Raw genomic sequence first — 15,477 nt, forward strand, 5'->3', positions numbered from 1 at the left:
GGAGAATATTAATGAGTAACTTAGAGAGATAAAATAGTGATGTTGCAGAGGATCAAATAGATGAAAAGTCAAGCCCTGATAGAAATCCTTGGATAATGCAGCAGATACTTAACTGACAAAAGGAGAAAATATAAAATTGGAGCAAATGAAGCAAGCAAATAGAATACAGACATCTAAAACACGAAATTCACAGAAATTTCAAAATGGCTAAGGCAGAGAACAAATGCAATATTATAGAAGCATTAATAACTAGAGGAAAGATAGATGCTCCCTACAGGAAAATTAAAGAGGTGCTGCCTATAGGAAAATTGAAGACACCTATGGAGAAAAGAGAAGCAGCTGTATGAAAATCAAGATCTTATTTGGCATGCCAGTACCAAGCAAAGAAGGAAAAGCTGAAAGGTGGTAGAAAGCCAAAATTTTAAAAAGGGAACAGGAAGTGGATGAAGATGGCTGAGATATATGATACTGCAAGGTAGAGGATGATGAGATGGAAGATACAATGCTGTGAGAAGAATTTGACAGTGCACTGAAAGACCTGTCATAACATGGCCTCTGGAGTAGGCAAAATTCCCTCAGAAGTATTGAAATCCTCGGGAAAGCCAGACTCGACAAAATTATTCCATCTGGAATGAAAGATATAAGAGATAGTCAGAATACCCTCAGGTTCAAGAAGATCATAACAATATGAAATTCAAAGTCAGAAAGGTACTGACAAACACGAATAATACCCAACTACCAGTTTAAACAATAGAAAGTCTAGGTTGTAATATCAAGAATATCATGAAAAGGGCTCATTACAGACAGGCACAATTAAAAGACACTTACACATAAGCATACCGCCACAGCCTTCGTTGGAAGAAGAGAAACACACACCACTCATTCACATAAGCAAGCACATCTCACTCACATGGCACCAACTCTGCTTCATGCTGTGCCACAGGACAGTCAGATTTGCTCTTGGCCACAGATTTATGGTCACCTTTCATCCTGGTAGAAGGCCACTGCCAAACTGTGGCCAAGAGCAAAGTAGACAATCCTGTGGCACACAGTATACAGCTGAACATACCATCCTTGATTTCAATGGATGCTTCACTACCTCCCCTCCACCACCAGTTTTTCTGAACTGCACAGATGGAAGTTACTTTACAACACATTCTGCACTCCTGTAATTACCCCAGCCTCAGCCTATGTTAACATACTGTTCCCACATCCACCACCCAACAGTTTCCATCCCCTCTCTCCTATCAACTCCTCCCCATTCCTGTCTCCTACACTCTTTGTTTTCCACCCTTTGCAAATGCACCCGCCCATCTTTCCCCACTCCTCTCCTTTTTCGCTCCACAACCTTCTGACACTGCAACTGTTGGCATTCTAGCCCCTCCACACTCTGTCAGGCAGTGCCCCTCTTCCCCCACCTGTACACTGCTACCCTTTGCCCTTCCCCTTCCCTGCCCCCTCGCAACTGCTGCTAACATGCCACAAGATGTTTGCATTGTGGCCCAAACTGCTGGAGTTGGTGGCCATGTCTGTGAGGTGTGCTTGTTTTTGTGAACAATAGAATAACAGCATTGGGCACACATATATAGCTGTGTTATATTGCAATGCATAAGCCACTGACAACTCAGGTCAATGCAAGGAATTTTTCTTGCAGTATGCATGCACCCTCTGTGTGTGGTACCTCTGCCCCCCAGAACATGCATGTGAGACTTCAACAGAGGGTTACACACCGTAAAACTGTGAATAAAATCAATACTACACACAGCCCCCAGATTGCCACAAAGTGCGGAGACAGGTGCCTGATAGAGTTCAAGCTGGAAAAAAAGCTACTGATGAACTACTGCAAGCTGGCATCCTTCCAAGCACATTTTGTACTGGTAAAAACAGAATTTATAGATTTTGTGGTGATTATTGGGCTCTCAATGCACGCAAAATCCCTGGTTAGTATCTCATACTGAACATTCAAGGGTTTACTTACACCGTACCAGGCATTTCTGTGTTTAGCCGCAAATTCCTATGGCTCCTGGGAACATGCATAAGACAGTGATCAAACACTGTACAAAATCTATGAATTTTTGTTTATGCCTTAAGTTTTGAAAATTCCTTCATCAGCAAACTCCTCTTCAAGTTTCCTTTCTACACTACTGGCTATTAAAATTGCTACGCCACGAAGATGACGTGCTACAGACGAGAAATTTAACCGACAGGAATAAGATGCTGTGATATGCAAATGATTAGCTTTTCGGAGCATTCACACAAGGCTGGCGCCGGTGATGACACCTACAACGTACTGGCAAGAGGAAAGTTTCCAACCAATTTCCTATACACAAACACCAGTTGACCGGCGTTGCCTGGTGAAACGTTGTTGTGATGCGTCGTGTAAGGAGGACAAATGCGTACCATCACGTTTCCGACTTTGATAAAGGTCTGATTGTACCCTATCACGATTGCGGTTTATCGTTTCCCGACATTGCTGCTTGCGTTGGTCGAGATCCAATGGTTGTTAGCAGAATGTGGAATTGGTGAGTTACCTAGGGTAATACGGAACGCTGTGCTGAATCCCAACGGTCTCGCGTCACTAGCAGTCGAGATGACAGGCATCTTATCCACATGGCTGTAACGGATCGTGCAGCCACGTCTCGATCCCTGACTCAACGAATGGGGGCGTTTGCAAGACAACAAGCATCTGCACGAACAGTTCGACGACGTTTGCAGCACCATGGACTATCAGCTTAGAGACCATGGCTGTGGTTACCCTTGACACTGTATCAACGACAGGAGCGCCTACGATGGTGTACTCGACGACGAACCTGGGTGCACGAATGGCGAAGTGTCGTTTTTTCGGATGAATCCCGGTTCTGTTTACAGCATCATGATGGTCGCATCCGGTGAACGCACATTGGAAGCGTGTATTCGTCATCGCCACACTGGCGTATCAGCCGGTGCGATGGTATGGGGTGCCATCGGTTACACTTCTTGGTCACCTCTAGTTCTCATTGACGGCGCTTTGAACAGTGGACGTTACATTTCAGTTGTGTTACAACCTGTGGCTCTACCCTTCATTCGATCCCAGTAAAACCCTATATTTCAGCAGGATATTGCACGACCGCATGTTGCAGGTCCTGTACAGGCCTTTCTGGATACATAAAATGTTCGACTGCTGTCCTGGCCAGCACATTCTCCAGATCTGTCACTAATTGAAAACGTCTGGTCAATGGTGGCCGAGCAACTCGCTTGTCACAATACGCCAGTCACTACTTTTGATGAACTGTGGTATGGTGTTGAAGCTGCATGGGCAGCTGTACCTGTACACGCCATCCAAGCTCTGTTTGAGTCAATGCCCAGGCGTATCAAGACCGTTATTACGACCAGAGGTGGTTGTTCTGGGTACTGATTTCTCAGGATCTATGGACCCAAATTGAGTGAAAATGTAATCACATGTCAGTTCTAGTATAATATATTTGTCCAATGAATACTCATCTATTATCTGCATTTCTTCTTGGTGTAGCAATTTTAATGGCCAGTAGTGTATTATGCATATGTCAAAGATAATTTGGTTTTTTTGTCCTCTCCATAAGAACATGGGGAACACCTGATCTCCATTTTTGGGACTCTTGAACGTCTGTAGATTTAATTCATTCTAGTTTGGTCGCCTAGTGTGTAGACTGATTGCCATTCCATCGTCGCGGACCGTTGCCCGGGGTACACCTTCTTGGAGGTCGTCTACACTTCATACTCTTGAACAATTTGGCATGATAATAAACAATGACAAATGTCAACTTAGGAAATCGCAAGAATATTTCTGGGCCATTGTGTTAGTCATAATGAGATTCGCCCTGCAGCCCAGCCCACATAACTCTTCTGTCAGCTACCACAAATTGCGCCGAATTCTCAGCATGATTAATCTTTACATATGTCACTGAGCTCACACAGTATTCATACAGGCACCACCACCCACGCAGCGACTGAAAAGCATCGCACCGTTCGGCGATGTCGGGTTGGAGACTAGCTTGCTACGCAGCTCCGCATACAGCGCAACTCTGCAATGAGAAACTGCAGTTCCCGTGTGCGAGCGTGGAGGAGAAGGAGTATTGTTTGTTGTACCTGACCATCTTCTGACTACACAGGACATGTCGAGTATAGATTCGAGCACAGAAGATGATGTGGTCCTCTTATTATTACTTACGAATGAAAAAAAAGGAAGGAAATTCTGGGTTCACCCACACATTCACAGAAACAGAAACTGGAGGCTGTTTGTAGCAGCAAAGAAGCTGGAACAAACTGATTCTAAATTCATTGCTTTTTATAGAATAAGTAAACATTACTACAGTGATCTGGTACAGCTGATTTCTTCTGCCATAAATACGAAAATGACGGAATGTGTCAGTGCAGAAGAACGGATATTAATCACTTTGAGGTAAGAGGGTTCTGATTTATTTTGTACACAAATAATAACATTTCATTTTAAAGTACATACCGATTACTGTGTTTTATAAGTAATTTTATTAACTAACTTTCAGGCTGCGTTGTCAGTAGACTCTTCCATTGATTGTTGACCAACTGCTGGCAGCGCTATTTTCTTGGTTACTGTTCTATGTATCTTCGCCTGATTCAATTGTGACATTGATTGATTGGTATCCCAAAGCCTGCGTAACAGCTAATGGGACAAACAGTGGTTCATGATTTCGTTGCTTAGCTTGAATATTTTTACTTCATCCAGCTCAGACAACAAGCTAAGAAGAAACAGTTTCGTATATTCTCTCCTCTGGTTGCGGGGCTTAGACTGCTGTTAGTCGATTTTGGCCTTCTTGGCTTTAATAAAGTCGATGAAAAAATTGTCAATTTCATCAGTTTCAGAAGGTCTTTGTATAGCCTTTTTTGCTTGTGGACGAGAATCAGATGTGACATGGAAATTTCTGTCATTTTGACAATCTTGAGAGTGTTCATTTTGGCTGTCCTCATTCAGTTTAGTCGTAGTGTTTGGTGAGAGTGGTAACAGTGTTCCTGGTGGAGGTGTTGCTGCTGAAGAGGATGATGAAGGTGAGCATGGGGATGCTGAGAAACTATTTCTTCGCTGTTCACAGCATAAAGTAGATTTTCTTCGACGTAGGGGATATCTGGTAAATTTCCAGTGGCAGCACAGGTGAACGATTTCACAAACAGTAACGCAAGCTGCGTTGCTTGCATCAAATGTTAAGGATTCTTTGTCTTTGTCCCACTGCCACTTGGAGGAGGTTTGAGGTTCTGCACAAAGACCGTTCGTATATTCCTCCATTTCTCTTTGCATTCAGGCGCTGAAACAAAAAAAAGGCATATCTCTTAAGAGCCAAATAGGTAATAAAATGTAGAGAATCACGAAATAAATTAATAAACTATAAGGGTCTACGGATTGCGCGCAGCCGTACATCACGTTAACACGCGCTCGCCAGCCGACCTGACTGGAATGCTGACAATTTGCTTGGTCAGTAGATATGCGTCTGGCCATGCTGCGACCCAGAGTACGCCACTGGCTGCCCTCCGCAGCGCGCAATATTAACCAGCGCGGCCTCGGTCGCGGATATGTGTCTTTTCTGAGCTTCCCATGGAGCCTTTCGGTACGACCGTAATTAGCCGGTGTTAGAATGTCAGACACAGTGACGATGGGTGCGCGTAGTGTGTGTGTTTTATAATCTGCCTTTGTTAATAAAACTGTTAAAACGTACTTCTCGTGTTCGCGTATTGTCGTACCTCAAGGATCCACCGCTCACAAATCGTGACAAAATATTCATGTAATCACCATCCGGGGCAATAACACAAACTACCCCCTTATAGAAGTGGTGTCAGCATGGGAATAATTATGGAAAATCTACAGTCCTGAAGAGGCGCAGTACAATGTGAACTTCGAGCAGCAGCGAACATGAACATCTTCCGACTACGCGGGGACATCCAACGCTGGAATTCAGGTTGGCCTACTCCAGTTTGGCTGGAATACGAAAGGCAGTGATGGATTTTTATTTTACATTTGAGTGACTCATTGGCGTTAAATTAGACGAAATGTCGCAATCCAGTCAGAGTAACGTTGTCGATCTACAAACTGTTATTAATGAACTGCAAGAAGAGATTCTGCAGTTAAAACCAGAGAGAAGCGAGGTAACATTCCGAGAGATTTGTCAAATGATAGTTCATGCAGTACAGGTACACCTACAATAAGGAATTTTTCATTGCTGCCATCTGTACCAGTGTTCAGCGGGAAACCCGAAGATGATGTGATAATGTTTTTTTGTAAACTTGAAGGTGCCGCCCTGTTAGGATCATGTACAGATTCCGATAAGTTAGTGGTTGACAAATTAAGAATTCATGGAGCAGCACAAGATTTCATTAGTGCGGAGCCTACTTGCATGAAAACACAAGATTACAATGAGTTTAGAACGATTGTTGTTCAGAGATTTAAACGTAAAAACGCGATCACATTTTACAGAGAGCAGCTTCACAATTTGCGAATGCGACGAAACGAATCTATAGAGCAGTTTGCCGACAGAATTCGAAACACCAGCGCTCAAACGTAGGAGTTAGTAGATGATGAAAATGAAACTCGCATTCAGTTGTTTGAAGCCGACTAGAGAGAATTGGACGGATTCATTCATGGGTTGCACGGAGAGGAAGTAAGCAAAGCTGTTAGACTGGTGCGATGTGAAACGTTTCAGGAAGCAGTAGAATCAGCTGTTGGTTTCGCTGAAGCACTAAGACAACCGAATGAGACACAGAAACTAGAACGCAGAAGTTTCAACACAACAGTGCAATGCTACAAATGCAATAAGCTGGGTCACAAGCGTAAGGATTGTAAAAAGAATCGAATCTTCTATCATTACGGGATGCAGGGTCATGTTTCGAGTGATTGTCGCAACAAGAAGAAAGGTAATGCGAACAGCAGACAATCTGCCAGATCTTTAAACAAGTGCGGGGATGTACGTGCCACCACTCCGTCTGCCCCTTGCCAGAGACAGTGATTCATGTTAGATCCAGCGAAAATCAGACCGAAAATGACTTCGTAATAGGTGCTGTATATTGTGGCAGACCTCATTAATGTGGTGTTGCACAGATAAACGGGATAAATTGAAACCGCAGCGATTAAAAGTGCGAGGGTTAAACGGAGGAAAGCTACATAACTATCGAGAAGTTGACGTAGGGCAAGATGAAGGTGAAAATAAATGTAAATACACAGCGAGGATGAAAGTAGTTTCAAATAACGAAACGCGTTATGAGGATGTACTTGAATTTGATTTCTTGTCCGCTAATGAGGCAGAGATATTTGTCGCAGAAACAAAGATCAAACTAGGCCGTAATAACTACAACCTAGGAAATCATCCCCCCCCCCCCCCATGAACCATGGACCTTGCCGTTGGTGGGAAGGATTGCGTGCCTCAGCGATACAGATGGCCGTACCGTAGGTGCAACCACAACGGAGGGGTATCTGTTGAGAGGCCAGACAAACGTGTGGTTCCTGAAGAGGGGCAGCAGCCTTTTCAGTAGTTGCAGGGGCAACAGTCTGGATGATTGACTGATCTGGCCTTGCAACATTAACCAAAACACCCTTGCTGTGCTGGTACTGCGAACGGCTGAAAGCAAGGGGAAACTACAGCCGTAATTTTTCCCGAGGACATGCAGCTTTACTGTATGATTAAATGATGATTGCATCCTCTTGGGTAAAATATTCCGGAGGTAAAATAGTCCCCCATTCGGATCTCTGGGCGGGGACTACTCAGGAGGATGTCGTTATCAGGAGAAAGAAAACTGGCGTTCTACAGATCGGAGCGTGGAATGTCAGATCCCTTAATCGGGCAGATAGGTTAGAAAATTTAAAAAGGGAAATGGATAGGTTAAAGTTAGATATAGTGGGAATTAGTGAAGTTCGGTGGCAGGAGGAACAAGACTTCTGGTCAGGTGACTACAGGGTTATAAACACAAAATCAAATAGGGGTAATGCAGGAGTAGGTTTAATAATGAATAGGAAAATAGGAATGCGGGTAAGCTACTACAAACAGCATAGTGAACGCATTATTGTGGCCAAGATAGATACGAAGCCCACACCTACTACAGTAGTACAAGTTTATATGCCAACTAGCTCTGCAGATGATGAAGAAATTGAAGAAATGTACGATGAAATAAAAGAAATTATTCAGATAGTGAAGGGAGATGAAAATTTAATAGTAATGGGTGACTGGAATTCGAGTGTAGGAAAAGGGAGAGAAGGAAACATAGTAGGTGAATATAGATTGAGGCTAAGAAATGAAAGAGGAAGCCGCCTAGTAGAATTTTGAACAGAGCACAGCTTAATCATAGCTAACACTTGGTTTAAGAATCATGAAAGAAGGTTGTATACGTGGAAGAACCCTGGAGATACTAAAAGGTATCAGATAGATTATATAATGGTAAGACAGAGATTTAAGAACCAGGTTTTAAATTTTAAGACATTTCCAGGGGCAGATGTGGACTCTGACCACAATCTATTGGTTATGACCTGTAGATTAAAACTGAAGAAACTGCAAAAATGTGGGAAATTAAGAAGATGGGACCTGGATAAACTGAAAGAACCAGAGGTTGTACAGAGTTTCAGGGAGAGCATAAGGGAACAATTGACAGGAATAGGGGAAAGAAATACAGTAGAAGAAGAATGGGTAGCTCTGAGGGATGAAGTAGTGAAGGCAGCAGAGGATAAAGTAGGTAAAAAGACGAGGGCTGCTAGAAATCCTTGGGTAACAGAAGAAATATTGAATTTAATTGATGAAAGGAGAAATACAAAAATGCAGTAAATGAAGCAGGCAAAAAGGAATAAAACGTCTCAAAAATGAGATCGACAGGAAGTGCAAAATGGCTAAACAGGGATGGCTAGAGGACAAATGTAAGGCTGTAGAAGCTTATCTCACTAGGGGTAAGATAGATACTGCCTACAGGAAAATTAAAGAGACCTTTGGAGAGAAGAGAACCACGTGTATGAATATCAAGAGCTCAGATGGCAACCCAGTTCTAAGCAAAGAAGGGAAGGCAGAAAGGTGGAAGGAGTATATAGAAGGTTTATACAAGGGCGATGTACTTGAGGACAATATTATGGAAATGGAAGAGGATGTAGATGAAGACGAAATGGGAGATACGATACTGCGTGAAGAGTTTGACAGAGCACTGAAAGACCTGAGTCGAAACAAGGCCCCCGGAGTAGACAACATTCCATTAGAACTACTGACGGCCTTGGGAGAGCCAGTCATGACAAAACTCTACCAGCTGGTGAGCAAGATGTATCAGACAGGCGAAATACCCTCAGACTTCAAGAAGAATATAATAATTCCAATCCCAAAGAAAGCAGGTGCTGACAGATGTGAAAATTACCGAACTATCAGTTTAATAAGTCACAGCTGCAAAATACTAACGCGAATTCTTTACAGACGAATGGAAAAACTGGTAGATGCGGACCTTGGGGAGGATCAGTTTGGATTCCGTCGAAATGTTGGAACACGTGAGGCAATACTGACCTTATGACTTATCTCAGAAGAAAGATTAAGAAAAGGCAAACCTACGTTTCTAGCATTTGTAGACTTAGAGAAAGCTTTTGACAATGTTGACTGGAATACTCTTTTTCAAATTCTAAAGGTGGCAGGGGTAAAATACAGGGAGCGAAAGGCTATTTACAATTTGTACAGAAACCAGATGGCAGTCATAAGGGTCGAGGGGCATGAAAGGGAAGCAGTGGTTGGGAAAGGAGTGAGACAGGGTTGTAGTCTCTCCCCAATGTTATTCAATCTGTACATTGAGCAAGCAGTAAAGGAAACAAAAGAAAAATTTGGAGTAGGTATTAAAATTCATGGAGAAGAAATAAAAACTTTGAGGTTCGCTGATGACATTGTAATTCTGTCAGAGGCAGCATAGGACCTGGAAGAGCAGTTGAACGGAATGGACAGTGTCTTGAAAGGAGGATATAAGAAGAACATCAACAGAAGCAAAACGTGAATGGAATGTAGTCGAATTAAATCGGGTGATGCTGAGGGAATTAGATTAGGAAATGAGACACTTAAAGTAGTAAAGGAGTTTTGCTATTTAGGAAGTAAAATAACTGATGATGGTCGAAGTAGAGACTACATAGAATGTAGACTGGCAATGGCAAGGAAAGCGTTTCTGAAGAAGAGAAATTGGTTAACATCGGGTATAGATTTAAGTGTCAGGAAGTCATTTCTGAAATTATTTGTTTGGAGTGTAGCCATGTATGGAAGTGAAACATAGACGATAAATAGTTCGGACAAGGAGAGAATAGAAGCTTTCGAAATGTGGTGCCACAGAAGAATGCTGAAGATTAGATGGGTAGATCACATAACTAATGAGGAAATATGGAATAGGATTGGGGAGAAGTTTGTGGCACAACTTGACCAGAAGAAGGGATCGGTTAGTAGGACATGTTCTGAGGCATCAAGGGGTCACCAATTTAGTATTGGAGGGCAGCGTGGAGGGTAAAAATCGTAGAGGGAGACCAAGAGATGAATACACTAAACAGTTTCAGAAGGCTGTAGGTTGCAGTAGGTACTGGGAGATGAAGCAGCTTGCACAGGATAGAGTAGCATGGAGAGCTGCATCAAACCAGTCTCAGGACTGAAGACGGCAACAACAACAGGAAATCATTCTTCAGATCTTACTCAAAGGAGGAGCAATACTGACGTCATGGGAATGGACCACCCAGACGATGCATCAGTTCAAACCGTCGGAGTCGATGTTCAAATTGATCAGCCTCAGAAAATTCCCAAGGGAGCAGGAAAGACAATCTACGTTGAAGTTAAGTCATCCCGATGCAAGGGAGGAACTTCGTTATTAACAGAGCGATCTGAGAAAAGTATGTTATTGGATACAATGCATTGTTATGTTGCTAGAAGTGTAGGTGCCGCTACAATGGTGAGACACAATGTTGTAAAAGTCCCGGTTACAATAATGAATATGAGCAATGAGGATGTTGTTTTGCCACGAGCAATGACAGTTGCTGAAGTGTCGAGCTTAAATAAAAGTGACGAAATACAGATTCCAGATGTGGTAACAAATGCTACAGTTATAAACACAGATTTTTGTAACAGTACCGCATAATTGTAATGAGGAGACGAAGTTAATAATGAAGCGCAAGATTTGGAAGAAGATAGAACATTTGACAGTTGATGAAAAGAATATTTTAGCGCCTGTTTTGTTGGAGTATGTAGACTTATACCAAGAACGTGGAAATTTACCTGTCACTCATTTAGTTCAGCATCGTATTCATACAGGGACTGCAGCCCCAATCACACAGAAACCTTACAGAATACCATTCAGTCAAAGAGTGTTGGTAGAGGACATGGTTAAAGAACAACTAGAAATCGGAATTATAAAACCAAGAGATCCTTCAGACCCACCGTGGTGTTCCCCTGTTGTTATTCTAAAGAAGAAATCAATTTCTGGAGAACCACAGTTCCGTTTTTGTGTTAGTTACCGATCTTTGAATGCTGTGATCACACCCGACATTGACCACTTACCAAATTTAGTGGAAACCCTGGATTACTTGGGCAGATGTCGAATTTTTTCAGTATGTGATTTAACAATTGGTTATCACCAGTTAACGGTGCATCCAGATGATCAAGCAAAAACTTCCTTTGTAACAGCAACGGGAGTATACAAGTATCTTCATATGCCGTTTGGACTTCGTAATGCTCCAGCTACATTTCAACGCCTGATGGATTCAGTTTTACGAGGGCTCACCCCAACACAAGCACTTGTTTACCTTGATGATGTAATAATTTTTGGTGAAAACATGAAACAGCATACTGAGAGACTACAAGCTGTTTTTGAGCGTATAAGAAGTCCAAACCTGTCTTTGTCAATAGATAAATGTCATTTTGTACAAAGTAAAGTTATCTATCTTGGTCATGTTGTAACTAGCGAAGGTGTTCGACCTGATCCAAAATTAATTGAAGATGTAAAGAATTTTTCTGATCCACAGAATTTGAAAGAACTACAATCATTCTTGGGATTGTCAAATTTCTACAGACGATTTATAGCTGGTTATGCGAATATAGCACGTCCAATGACACAGTTGCTGAAGAAAGGAGCCGCATTTAATTGGTCAACAGAATGCAAAAAGGCAGTGGAAGAACTTAAAACTGCTCTAACCACAGCCCCAGTGTTAGCCTATCCGGATTTCTGTAAACCTTTTATTCTTTCAACAGATGCATCCAGTTTTGCCATAGGTGCAATCTTGTCTCAAGAAGTTGATGGTCATGAATATCCAATCTCATTTACTTCCAAACAATTAAACAAAGTAGAATGTAGTTATACTACTACTGAGAAGGAGCTTTGTGCTTTGGTTTTTGGTATAGCATATAATAGATATTTCCTAACAGGGAGAGGATTTACAGTTATTACAGATCATGCCGCACTTAAATGGTTATTGAGCTCAATGGATCCAAGTTCCAGATTAACAAGATGAGCATTAAGACTGAGTACCACTTTAAGGTTATTCACCGACTTGGTAAACACCATGTGAATGCTGATGCATTGAGTCGAAAAATCAATGTTTGTGTTACAATGAGACGAGAAGAAGAGTTAAAGGCAACTCAGGAAGAAGATCCACAATGTAAATTATGGAAAAATGATCAACGTTTTGTCGAAATAGATGGATTATTGTACAAAATCACACTTGGACTTTGCACGACCGACTGCCGGAATCAGCAATGAACACGTAAGGGATCTAGCACGCAAGCTAAAGGAAGCATGGAGGTGAGTGGAACAGCGGAATCATCAATCCTTTCTCCAGCAAGCAAGACAACACGACCGTCGAGCAGCAGTGCCACAGTATCGAGTTGGAGATCTTGTGTATCTGAGCAATGTGGTATTAAAGAAGAGTCAAGTCAAAAAGTTTAAGAAGTTTTGGAAAGGGCCATATCCAATCTTGGAGGTGTTGTCGCCTGTCACTCTTAAGCTCCAACTGCCCTTTCGTTCGATTGTCGTTCGTGTCAATCATGCAAAGCCATTTCTGGGTAGATTTCCTGTAGTATCACAAGACGACGAGGATGGACCGAGAGGCAGACCTGCTGTTCTCAAACCCAGGAAGCGAGAATCGCGAGCTCACAGTCCAGACTTCGAGGCATCGCCACGTTCCGAGCGATCCTGTTCCAGATACCCCTACAATCTGCGTATTACGTGTGTAGTGCGTGAGAGTGCAATGCTTGTGTTTATTTCAGCCATGTGCTTATGTGAATGTGTTGTGAAAATTTAGTACTGAAGTTATTGCAAGAGTGCAGAAGTGAAAAAAACCTTTTATTCCACAGGTTACCACAGGAAACTCATTTATTTTATGTTCATTGTTAATTAGTTCTAATATTTAGAACTAATTAACCATATTCATTTTTATTCTAATGCTTGCTATGACAGCGTATTCTACTAATACTGTAATAATAGTACCACATAGTACAGGTGTTTTGTTTGAACCACGGTCAGACATGGTAGTTTCAACAAGTAATACAAAACTTGTCCTCAAGTACAGTCTGAGTGAAATCCAGCAACAGTTCAATTCTGTAAAGAAGCAAATTGAGCTAATTCGTTCTGTTAAGGGCAATGATAGAATTTTGGAAATGGGTATATCTTGGCATAATAACTGGAACACAGCCAAAACGCAGGTAGAGTCTACATTTGCTAATTATGAACAAGAGATTTACTATTTTTTAAAGCTTTTGACACACAAAACTTTAGTTAGGCATAAATGTGCCTGGTTTGATTCTGGAGGGAGTGTCCTTCGTACTGTATTTGGTACTTTAACTAGTCGAGATCTACTGAAAGTTAAAGGCAGAATATTAGATCTTGAACAAGAGTCCAGTACAGATTCAACTAACCTCTCTAATGAAATTATCATATTAAAAAATATGCAAAGAACCATTACTAACCAAACAGTTTTCATCGAATAGATTTCAAAGCAATTTATCTCACATTTCCACATACTTCGTAATGAAACAAACACAAATATCCATGAACTATTCCAAGGACTAAATGCTGTGAGTGCACACTTAGACCTAAACACTCTTTTGTTAAGAATTACTGATAGTTTATCAAATGCTAGAATTGATGCTCTTAAGAACAGCCTTAAAAAGTAGTTCAAATGAGTGTTTGAGCGTGTACCACTACATCCAGAACCACTTTTACAGATTCCACTGTCAATTGAACGAAAGCTAGATGCAACATATACTATGATTTATCCTGTTAACTCCTACAGTTTATATGTTTACTGTAAGTTAATCACCATACGCTCCTTAATGATTGAAGATGAATTAACTGTTATTGTTTCTATTCCCATTGCTAAATCAAAGCATAATTTTGAGATGTATAAGATTTATACTTATCCTGTGAAATGGATGCAGGCAGTTATTCATGTAAAGTATGTTCTGAATGATTATCTACTGATCAGCAAGGATCGAAGATATTTTGTGTCCCTAAATGAAAATGATTTGCATATGTGTAAAAGTAGTCATAACTTAATTTGCCCTGAATCAGCAGTATTCTTAGATAGTAGAGTGTACAGCTGTGAGAAAGAATTGTTTATGAATCATCCCCCAAGAGATGATTGCCCTAAAATTTTAACACATCTTTGTCGTCCATTTCTTAAACGATGTTCTGTAGGTATCATTTTCTCATTTAACTCCACCCTTGATGTCAAATTTACATGCAAAAACTATGATACACCTGAGCTACCCTTTACACTAAAATTGAACAATAGTGGATTAATCTTGAATGCCACACATTGTGATTTATTATGTGAACTATTTGATATGCCTATCATGTTGCCAACTACATTTCATGCAACTGGACATTTGCCATTAGCTAGAATGTTATCTGTTTATAACAATTATTCAATCATACTAACATATGGAGAGTATTCCTTATTAGCTTTTTCTGAAGACAATAATTTAATTAAGGATATATATGAAAATGTTATCTCTTCCAGTATCGAGTTAAATTTCATTGAAGCAGCAAATAGAATTAACTCCTTCGATTCCTCCAGTAATGTTAATGCATACTTGATTGTCAGTATTGTGTTTTTATTGCTTTTATTAATTTGTCTTTTGTCAGCAGCATTTGTCATGTATGAAATTGTCATCTTGAAGACACGCCTCTCTGTACCAAACGTTACTGTGTATGTAAATAAAAAACACATGTTGCAATGCCTTCTGATGCCACAAATGGCGAAACAGATTCATAACGCCCAGAAGGTCGTTTCGAGCCACCTGTGGTTGCTCTTTTTCTCTGAGGAGACTGATGTAAGGGTCTATGCGCAGCCGTACGTCACGTTAACACGCGCTCGCCAGCCGACTTGACTGGAATGCTGACAATTCGCTTGGTCAGTAGACATGCGTCCGGCCATGCTGCGACGCAGAGTACGCCACTGGCCACCCTCCACAGCGCGCAGTGTTAACTAGTGCCGCCTTGGGCGCGAGTATGTCTCTTTTCTGA

The sequence above is a fragment of the Schistocerca gregaria genome, chromosome 3 (assembly GCF_023897955.1).
Source record: "Schistocerca gregaria isolate iqSchGreg1 chromosome 3, iqSchGreg1.2, whole genome shotgun sequence".
In the NCBI taxonomy this organism is placed as follows: Eukaryota; Metazoa; Arthropoda; class Insecta; order Orthoptera; family Acrididae; genus Schistocerca; species Schistocerca gregaria.